The following is a 10245-nucleotide window of genomic DNA, read 5'->3' on the forward strand; positions in this document are numbered from 1 at the left end:
AGTGTAATATCTAATGTTTTCTTGGTTTGAAACGCCACATTTTAGGTAAAAAAAAAAAAAAAAAAAAGAAAAAGATAAAGTTAATCTGTCTTCACCTGCTCCTGATGCTTTCCCTTTTTCTCTTCATTTGTTCTGTCTCCATCCTTCCACCAGAGAGCAAAAGCCAAAACAAAAAACCCCAAAGAACAATTAAATGTTTAACATTAAATTGCTTGTGAGCATAAGAAATAAAATAAAATAAAATAAAATAAAATAAAATAAACGTTTAACAATGAATGCATGCAGTCTTCCTGGCTGTCTACAGTGGTTCTCATATGGGATGAAACAGTGGAGAATAAAAACTTATAAAATAATTATCAAAAATAAAATCCACAGAAAAGAACAAATAAACCCCATAAATAAATATTTTAGTGTTTCTCATGTCAAATTTGGAATAATAATGGTCAGGGGGTACTAAGCTGAAAAAGTATTAGTCAGGTGTACAGTACTGAAAAAAATGTTTGAGAACTACTAGAGCATGAGCAATAATGATTAGATTTAATCATTTTTAGACAATGACATTATTTATTGTAGAGTTCTGGCAGCTATTATTGTAAAAAAAGTCACTAGAACTGACTCATAACTAAAGGGCAACACCTCAACTAAGTCCTGTTAACCCTGAGAGCGAACCACGTAGCATAACTACATCCTCTGGGCTAGACTGAAACCATCCGGGGCCGAAGCTGTGGGAAACCTGGCTGTGTAACCTGTTCCATTCCAAGAAAATTACTTCAGCATTCATGTTCAATGCATATCTAAAGTAAGAGATTCACTATCACAAATACACAGCAACATAAGCAACAACACATTATAATGACATTTACAAATTGCCATGTTTTTAGCAGCCATGACTGGGCAACGTGTGGCAGCTTCAGACTTATGCTCGCAAATGTTATTTGTTGAATCTATCCATGAGAAACACAATCTCTTAATTTATTGGTCCTGCCAGGAAGTAGTTTTTGGAGATGTAATTGCAATATTTCACCACCGGAGAGAGTATTCAGTGAGGTGAGCACTAACTGTTGTATGACCACAGAGGCTCCCATTGAGAACAGCCTGCAAGTAAAGTGGAATTATTAATGCCTGTTTTTTTTTTTTTTTTGTTTTTTTTTCAAATCAAATAATTGGTTTGTATTAATCTTGTTTTAATCTTAATCTTATTCTGATGCTGTGGGGCAATGTTGACTGTTTTCTTCATTATGAAATGGCTGAAGCTAGTCTTAAAAGTTGCTAAATTTGTGGGAAGTTATTATTTACGTGAAAAATGCTCAAGGGGTCTTAAAAGTAGACTTAATATGTACACACCCCAGCAACTAATACTCTTGTGCACTTCACTATAATAATATTAATAATAATATTAAAAATTTAAAAAAAAAAAAACAACAGCCAAAGACCAAAGAAGTGAAAAAACTAACACAAAAAAATAACAAACACACAAGCAAAAAAATAAAACCAAACAAACAAACAAACAAATAAAAAAAAACAGCACCAACACAGTATGGAGAGATGGTGACTATGTGACATAATGTGGGGGCAACATCCATCATTCTCCAGTCAAAGCCAGATTGCTTTGGCTGCTTTGACCGGAGCCTATCCCAACAATTAGCCGGTGAGGGGCAGGGTACACTCTGGACAGCTCACCAAACCATCGTAGGGCCAAAAGAAGAGAATGCATAATCAAATTTTTGACATTGTGAAAAATAACAAACTATATAAAAAGAAAAAAACAAGCCACCAAGGAACAAGTGATCCAGTTTTCTCTCATTAATGGCCATTTTAGCAGTCAGTGAGAGCAAAAGAGCTATAATAGCACACTACCAGCTAAATGATTTACTTTTATAATTGCCAGTTATCATATCAAACATTAGATAGCCTAATTTTGTATTAATAGTTAAATGGAGTTAACATTTAGCTAAACTACACTGTTAAAAGTAAAGTGACAGATGTTTAAAACAGTTAAGTATGCTGAGAACGTTGTAGAGTAATAACAAGTGATAGTGGTACAAGCTGACCTACACACTGACACATTTATTGCACTTGTTGGCATCTTTCTTCAATACAATAAACACAAGCCCAGTTTATTTTGAGCGATCCCACATACACAGCCCTGCAGCTGGAAATACTTCCAAGAACACAAGTGTGTTGACCTATTAATCCTTCACTTTAAGCAGCCCTCAAAAAAGAGCTATTTACTTATCTTAGTGATTTTTGCTAAATACTTAAGGAATTACTTTGCCTTAAGTGACATAAAAAAAAATCTGCTATGTATGTGGGAGCAGTTATTAAACTATTTTTTTATACTGCATTATAGAAATTACTTAAACAAAAAATGAAATTGTCTTAGTGTATTATTATGGCATTATGGCATTATCATAGCAAAAAACTCACTTTTTCTCTTTGCAACTGTATCATGTAAAACATGACTGAACTCACACTCACACTTGATTATTTCTCCCCCTGCAGTGCTATTGATGATTTTTTACTGCATGTATCACATCATCAGTAAGTGGCTGGAGAGAGAGAGAGAGAGAGAGAGAGAGAGAGAACAAAAACAAACAAATAAAAAAATCCTTATATAATGAGTCATATGTCTAATGTGTACTGATTAGAACAGTTTGTGCTGCCTCAAGCAGAACATGTCAGCCACCAGCTGTAAATGCACTGAAAGTCACCCACTCAAAGATCCTATAGAATGTGTTATAAAGGGAGGTAAAGAGAGAGCAAAGAGATGCTGTATGTTCAGATGATCCAAGGGTTTTCAAAGAGAAAAGGAGGAGAAACAGGTTGACAGATATGATAAAAGGAGGATAAAAATCAATCAGATAAAGACATTTTTAGCAAATACATACATAATTCATAAACTAACAGAACAATGTAGCAGGATAATTAGTTTTCTCTCCTCTGAGCTGTAACAGATAAACATAAGACCACCAGGATGCACTGTTGCTCTTCAGTCCTATTTATTGAAGACTACATGTAGGGGAGGTGGGGATGTGAAGAAAGGCAGCTCACTAAGTAATTTCCAGAGATCTAAATAGGGAGCGATTCTGATGAAAATGTCAGAGAGGAGGCTGCGTGACACAGGTGTATTTAAAAACTGGCTGCACATACCAGACAACAACAACAACAGATCTATATCAACAGCTCATAAACGCATTACATCACAAGTACTATACTGTAGGGAATGTATAAAAAGACAATGTCTGCAGAGTGATTGTATTTTTCAGCAATGGCAAAATTTGTTAATAGCTGTGGATGTAATAAAAGTTTAAAGCATCAACAACGGGATAGTTGTGTTGATCAAAGGTGATCATTTATTGGCTCATTGACACGTCTTAGTTCAAACCTGTCGGCCTGGTTGGGATCTTTGAGTGTGGGGTTTGCATGTCCTCCCTGTGCCTGACTGGATTTTAAATTGTTTGTGAGCGTCAGCATGCATGGCTGTACGTCTTTCTATCATAGACTGGTGACCTCTCCATGGCCTCTCTCTCCCAATGTCAGCTGGGATTGGCTCCAGAGTCCTGCATCCCTGAAAAGGACAAAGCAGGTATAGAAAATGAAATAGGGAACTCGAAATGACACTGATAAAGAGTGTGATAAATTCCAAAGATAATTAACTCTGGGATATGTTTTATGATGATTATTATTACAGTTTGTGATGTGCATCAAATATTCAGTCTCATTTTCTGTCTGCACTCATGGACGATCTGAACATTGTGAAAATGTGATTTGCATAAGGTGTGCTCCAGACAAAATTTTACCTGAATGGCAATGAAACAACATCTACATTCAAATGCAATATGTTGCTGATGTGAAAATTGTGCTTTTAAATGAAATGTTGTAGATCTGTTAGTGTCAAACATAATGATGAGCTACTCCTGTCACAGCTGTCTCAGATGTCTTTTTTTTCTGTCGGGAACACATAAAGTAGAAAGATTGTTTTGTAAGATTTCTTTAAGAATAAATAAATGAAGCCTCTTTCCAGTCTGATCATTTGACTCTAATACAGGAAATAATGGAGCAGAGAGCAATATTGCTGTCTTGCTCACCTGGCTTTTCTCTCAAGCTGGAACTCTGGCTCTCATCCATGCTCTCTCTCCACCTACACATGTATTCAAGAACAGCTAAATACAAGTCTGGCTTGTTCTTTGGGGGTGGTTTGAAAAGCACTGTGGGAGATAGGAAATCACTACAGGACACAGGTTTTGGGATGGTTTGTATTTTCTAGCTGGAAGCAGATATTGCTCAATGTCTGTAATGACACCTGTAACCACCTATATAACAAGATTATGTGCATGGATTTTATTGTTTGGGCATTTTTACCCAGAAATCTGCTCAGGAGATCATGTAGATGTGGGTATATGTTGAAAACAGTTATATTCTTTTGAAATAAAAGAACCTAAAAAAAAAAAAAGAAAAATTCTCCTTCAAGGAAGGCAAGGAAAGTTTATTTGTATAGCTCATTTCATGTACAAGACAAATTGAAAGTGCTTTACATAAAACAATAAAAGTTTTCTGGGAGTTTGTTCCAAATGTGAGCAGCATAAAAGCTGAACGCTGCCCCTTCATGTTTAGTTCTAACTCCGGGAGCAGAAAGTACACTTGACCCTGATGACCTGAGGGATCTGGTTAGTTCATAACGAACCAGAAGACCCTGAATGTATTTTGATCCTAAACCATTCACTGCTTTGTAAACTAACAATTAGTTAGTTAGTTAGTGCAGGATTTTGAAGTCAATTCTTTGACAGACAGGCAGCCAGTGATAAGATCTGAGGACTGGAGTTATTTGATCTACTTTCTTGGTCTTAGCGAGGACTTGAGCAGCAGTGTTTTAGACTAATTGCAGCTGTCTGATGGACTTATTAGGGAGACCTGTGAGGACAACTTTACAGTAGATCAGTCTACTAAAGATAAATACATTGATAATTTTTTCCAAGTCCTGCTTAGTCATCCGTCCTTTAATCCTTGATATGTTCTTTAAGTGATAATAGGCTGACTTCACAATATAACAGCTAAAATTAAGGTGTGACTCCATGACAGGTTGTTAGTTTTGAACTTAGCTGGTTGAAGCTGAGTACTGACTTTTAATCTTTTATCCTTGGCTCCAAAAACTAGTATTTCAGTTTTGTCCTAATTTAACTGAATGAAGTTCAGGCACATCCAGTCTTTAAATTGATCGATGCAGTTGATCAGAGTTTGGATCAGACTATGGTCTCCTGGTGAGATGGTTATGTAGATTTGTGTGTCATCAGCACAACTGTGTTTACATATTTTGTTGTTTTTCATAATTTGAGCGAGTGGCAGAATGTAGATGTTGAACAGCAGTGGCCCTAGAATGGAGCCTTGGGGAACCCCACAGGATATTTTGGTTTGCTCAGATTTATAGTTACCTATAGAAAAAAAGTAGTCCCTGTCTTTTAAAGAGGACTAAGCAGTGCCAGAAATTCCAACCCAGTTTTTTAGCCAGTCTAGTAAGATGTTACGATTGACCGTGTCAAATGCAGCACTGAGATCTAACAGTGCCAGGACTGAAATGTTTCCACTATCTGTGCTCAAGTGGAGGTCACTAAAGACCTTAACTAGAGCAGTCTCTGTGCTGTGGTGTGGCCAAAACCCTGACTGATAGACATCAAAACAGCTATTTAGTGTCAGGAAATTGTGTAGTTGTTGAAAGACAGCTTTTTCTGTATAAGAAAAGGAAGGTTTGATATTGGCCTGTAGCTGCTCATGAGGTTTTTCTTTTTCAGTAGTGACTTTATGACAGTTATTTTTAGGGTCTGTGGGAAGACAAACCTGAAAGCAGAGACATTTTTACAATCTGTAAAATATCTAAAGCCATGCATCCTGAAACAATCTTAAAAAACCCAGTTGGCAAGGCGTCAAAATAATAATAGTAATAGGGAAAATAAAAATCATAAAAAGTGCAACTGAGTATGAGTAACACGAACATCTCCCCCATGTTAATTTCGTCAGACGAGACGAGACGAAATATATTAGTCTACTAAGCATTTTTCAATGATTAAGACGAGACGATGACGAGACCAAGTCATGGTTCTGGAACTCTGACAAAAAAATATAGAGCCACAAAATATCGTCAACGAAAAAAGACGAGACTAAACTTTGGGTAATTGGACGAAAACGAAAATAGAAAAATATTTTTTGTAATCGTCCCTGAAACAGACATCGGGAAGACTTTGAGTCTGTGTCTGTCTCCCTTTGTCACACAGATACTTTTTCTCACAATGTAAACAAGCCGGAAAGCCAACTACACTGCGAGATGTCACATGTCCTTTCATGTCCTATTGCAACCCTGTGTGCATAGCTAACTTCCTGTCTAGTCAGTGCGACCCTGCCGCAGCTAAGCACCCGTTTCGCTCCGCTGTCTCTGTGTGTTTTCAGCCTACTAATGCAGCGACCGCGAACATGCTTGGGAGAAAGAGGAGACTGGATGTATGGACACATTTCAAGTACAATTCAGTTGAAAGAAAAAGTGAATGTATAATTCTGCGAGATGGAAAGACGTGTGGTGCGAGGATTGCAGGGAAAAACACCACAAATCTGAAGAGGCATATCAAGATTAATCACCCCGATATCAAGGTATGTCTTCAGTTCTAGTCATGATATGAAAATAAAGATGGCTTACAGTACACAGTAGGCTACACAACTAACAATTGTTGTGTTTCATTTGCGTTAAAATGCTGTTAATCTTTGAAATGTTTGGACGCTATTAGCTAGCCCATTGATTTGAACGAACAGTCATATAGAGCAGACGTTAGCAGAAAAAAAAATTAGGCGCTCCAAAAGTACCGCCAATTCAAGTCTCTTTCCACGGAGAAAGACAATGATCATAGATGGACAATTATCTTGAAACCTTTTGCAATCTGAGTTACAACGCATTGGATATATAAATCTGAAGCATGTTAAAAGCAATCTGAGGTAGTGCTAGCAGGTGCACCAGCATGGGCGGGCTAAACAGTAAATGAAACCGTTCGCATGTTATTGCCTGTGTTGATTAAAGCATCTCTTTTCCCAAAACTCATTATTGTTTAAGAAAATGCCAACAATTTAAAATACTAAATCCCGAGGGAGAACGAAAATGTTCATGGCACACATCGGTTTGCAGCTATGGCAAACGTTTCATGTATTGTTGAAAACATTAAATAATACACGTGTAAAAACAACGACTGTTGGGGAAGATGAGTGATGAGTGATTTTTGTAATTTACACTCATGCAATCTGTGAATACCATACAATACCTCGGGCATTTTTGGGAAGTTTAGTCTAACAACAACCACTTAGTTTTATTAGTTCGCAAATCCACATTATTAAAGAGTAAATATAAACATTTTTGTGTGCAATCTGCATGCGTGTGAATGGGTTTATATGCCAGAGTGGGAGGGATGGTGGATTTACATTCATCTTGTTTTTATTTTTTGAAGCACATACATTTTATGAGAAGCAATATATATGCATAGGTATGATTAGATCCAGTAAAATTAGGTATTTGTCTCTTGTCAGAAATGCTGTTTTACAGTAACATTAACATTATTAACACCACAGCAAAATATGGTTAGTTGGTTTAGTAGGCTTGTGTTATTGATTCTAGATCAAAATTGATTTTTTTAAAAACTGTTCTTTCAGATATATGGCCAGACATTGTTTAATAATAAACATTTCCGTTTCCACATATTTGAATTGTAGATTCCTGATGTGGCTCAGACAGAGATACCAGTACCACAGAAGGAGGAAACAACATCCATCTCTGGAGCATTCCTTTGCCACACCAAATACAGACCAGACTCTCAGGAACAGCGCAGTAAAGAAGGGGCAATTGCACAGTGGTTGGCTAGGACAGCCATTCCTGTGCGAACAGTAGAGCATGAGGAGTTCATCGTAATGATGGAGAAAATTGACAAACGACTCACTGTTCCAAAGAAAACCAAAATGACAAACCTCATTGATGACATGTACCTTTCTGGGAAGGTGAAATTCAAACAGAGACTGGCAATGGCCCGAAAGGTCACCATTGGCTTGGACATATGGACAAAGAAAGGCCTTACTGCGTCTTTTCTTGCCATCAGCGCTTGTTATTTCAACACTGATGACAACAAGCCAGAACACATACTGTTGAACTTAAAGCAACTGACACACCCACACACTGCCCAAGTGATCTCAGGCCTGGTTGATGAGTCTCTCCAAGAGTGGGGGATTCACAAAGACAAAATTCTCACAATTATCACTGACAACGGGAGTAACATGGTGGCTGCTTTCCTTTATGAACACGAAGAGGAAGCTAGTAGTACTGAGGATGATGACTGTGGTGAAACTGATGACGAGGAGGCAGGGTCCGGAGAAAGGTAAATCTATAATGACTCAACATTTTTATATAATGGAGATTCTTGCATTATTTCATGACCTCATTAAATTCTACAGTGGAGTTATTTATTTTTTGTTATATATTAGGTATGAGCCCTTGGGGAGGACTCCATGTGTGGTACATACCCTTCAGCTTGTGGTGAATTTGATTCAAAAGGACAACTCCATCAAACGGCTGCTGGACAAAATCAGACATCTGGTAAGACAGTTCCGTAAGTCATCTGTTGCCACAGAACAGTTACTGCAGCAGTGTGGGCTCAGTCTGATCAAAGACTGTCCAACCAGATGGTCAAGCTCTTATTTGATGTTGTCTCGTCTACTTGAAGTGAAAGAAAGTCTCACATTGGTGGCCAACACTATGGGCTGGGACTGCCTACTGCCCAGTGAGTGGCAGAAGGTGGTCATCCTCAGAGACTTGCTATTGCCATTTGCAGAACATACGAAGGTGCTTGAAAGTGACACTAGTTGCCTGTCCCTTGTTGTACCTGCTTTGATGGACTTAAAGAGTCACCTCTCTGAGTTCTCTCAAACTCATGCCAGGAGCTACAGAGACCTGGCCTCACTGGCACAGAAAATGAGTGACAACCTGCTTGAACGTTTCACGCGTTTCCTTGATGTTGATGCAGAAAGATTTTCTCCTCTAGCTGCTGCTGCATGCTTTCTTGATTCCAATGTAGCAGAAGTCCTCATTGAAAATGAAGAAGAAAGCATTCAGAATCTTCTGAAAGAAGGTGAACAGTACATAGTCCGCAGTGTGCCACAGCAAGAAGAGTTAGCCGATGAAGAGGATAACAGAAATGCAGAAGCTGAGGGAACACCTGCAAAGCAACCACGATTCAAGTTTTTCAGCAGCAATCATTCATCAAGACCAAAGATCTTCAAAACCACAGTGAAGCAAGAGCTGAAGAAATACAAAGAGTTGTTGTCAGATTTTAATTCTGAGGTGTCTGGGATTCAGTTCTGGCTTTCTCAGAGTGACACAATATTCCCAAACATGAAACCTCTGGCATTAGATATTCTGTCAATGCCAGCTTCCCAAGCCTTTGCTGAAAGAGTATTCAGTCTGACCGGAGACCTCTCAAGTGGGCGGCGTAACAGAGCAAGGGTTACCCTCGAAAGAAGTGCTTTTCTTAAGCTCAACAAAGCATAATGACCAGTAGATATCACATTGTGAGCCTTTTATTGTTTTTCTTATAAACTGCAACAGACAGAAATATTATGTTATTGTCTTCATCAGTTTTATTAATGCTTTAAAAAAGCCATGTTTTCTGGCATAATAAAAAGGGAATTGTTTATCCTTGCTTTTGAACAATTAAGTTTTTTTCCTGCTTCTTAGCTTTTTCAGTTATGTGTGCGTACTGAAAAATTTCTACCTCATACGTATTGTTTTATTGTTCAGGTAATAACTATTATTTGATTAATCGGATCTGATAAAAAATCTGTATGCAATGTGATTCTGTTGTTTTGAAAAAGAACAAACAGCTAACTGGTAATTTATTTTGTCCAGATCTCATTTGTTTAGTCCAGAGCGCATTTAAGTCATCTAAAGATGTCATGTGTTAAGTCCAGAGCTCATTTAAGTCATCTAAAGATGTCATGTGTTAAGTCCAGAGCTCATTTAAGTCATCTAAAGATGTCATGTGTTCAGTCCAGAGCTCATTTAAGTCATCTAAAGATGTCATGTGTTCAGTCCAGAGCTCAGCTCATTTAAGTCAGCTAAAGATGTAATTTGTTCAGTCCAGAGCTCATTTAAGTCATCTAAAGATGTCATGTGTTAGGTCAAGATCTCATTGGTCTGCATAGGTTTGAGAGAATGTTTCAAGCGCCAGA

The sequence above is a fragment of the Melanotaenia boesemani genome, chromosome 7 (genome assembly GCF_017639745.1).
Source record: "Melanotaenia boesemani isolate fMelBoe1 chromosome 7, fMelBoe1.pri, whole genome shotgun sequence".
Classification (NCBI taxonomy): Eukaryota; Metazoa; Chordata; class Actinopteri; order Atheriniformes; family Melanotaeniidae; genus Melanotaenia; species Melanotaenia boesemani.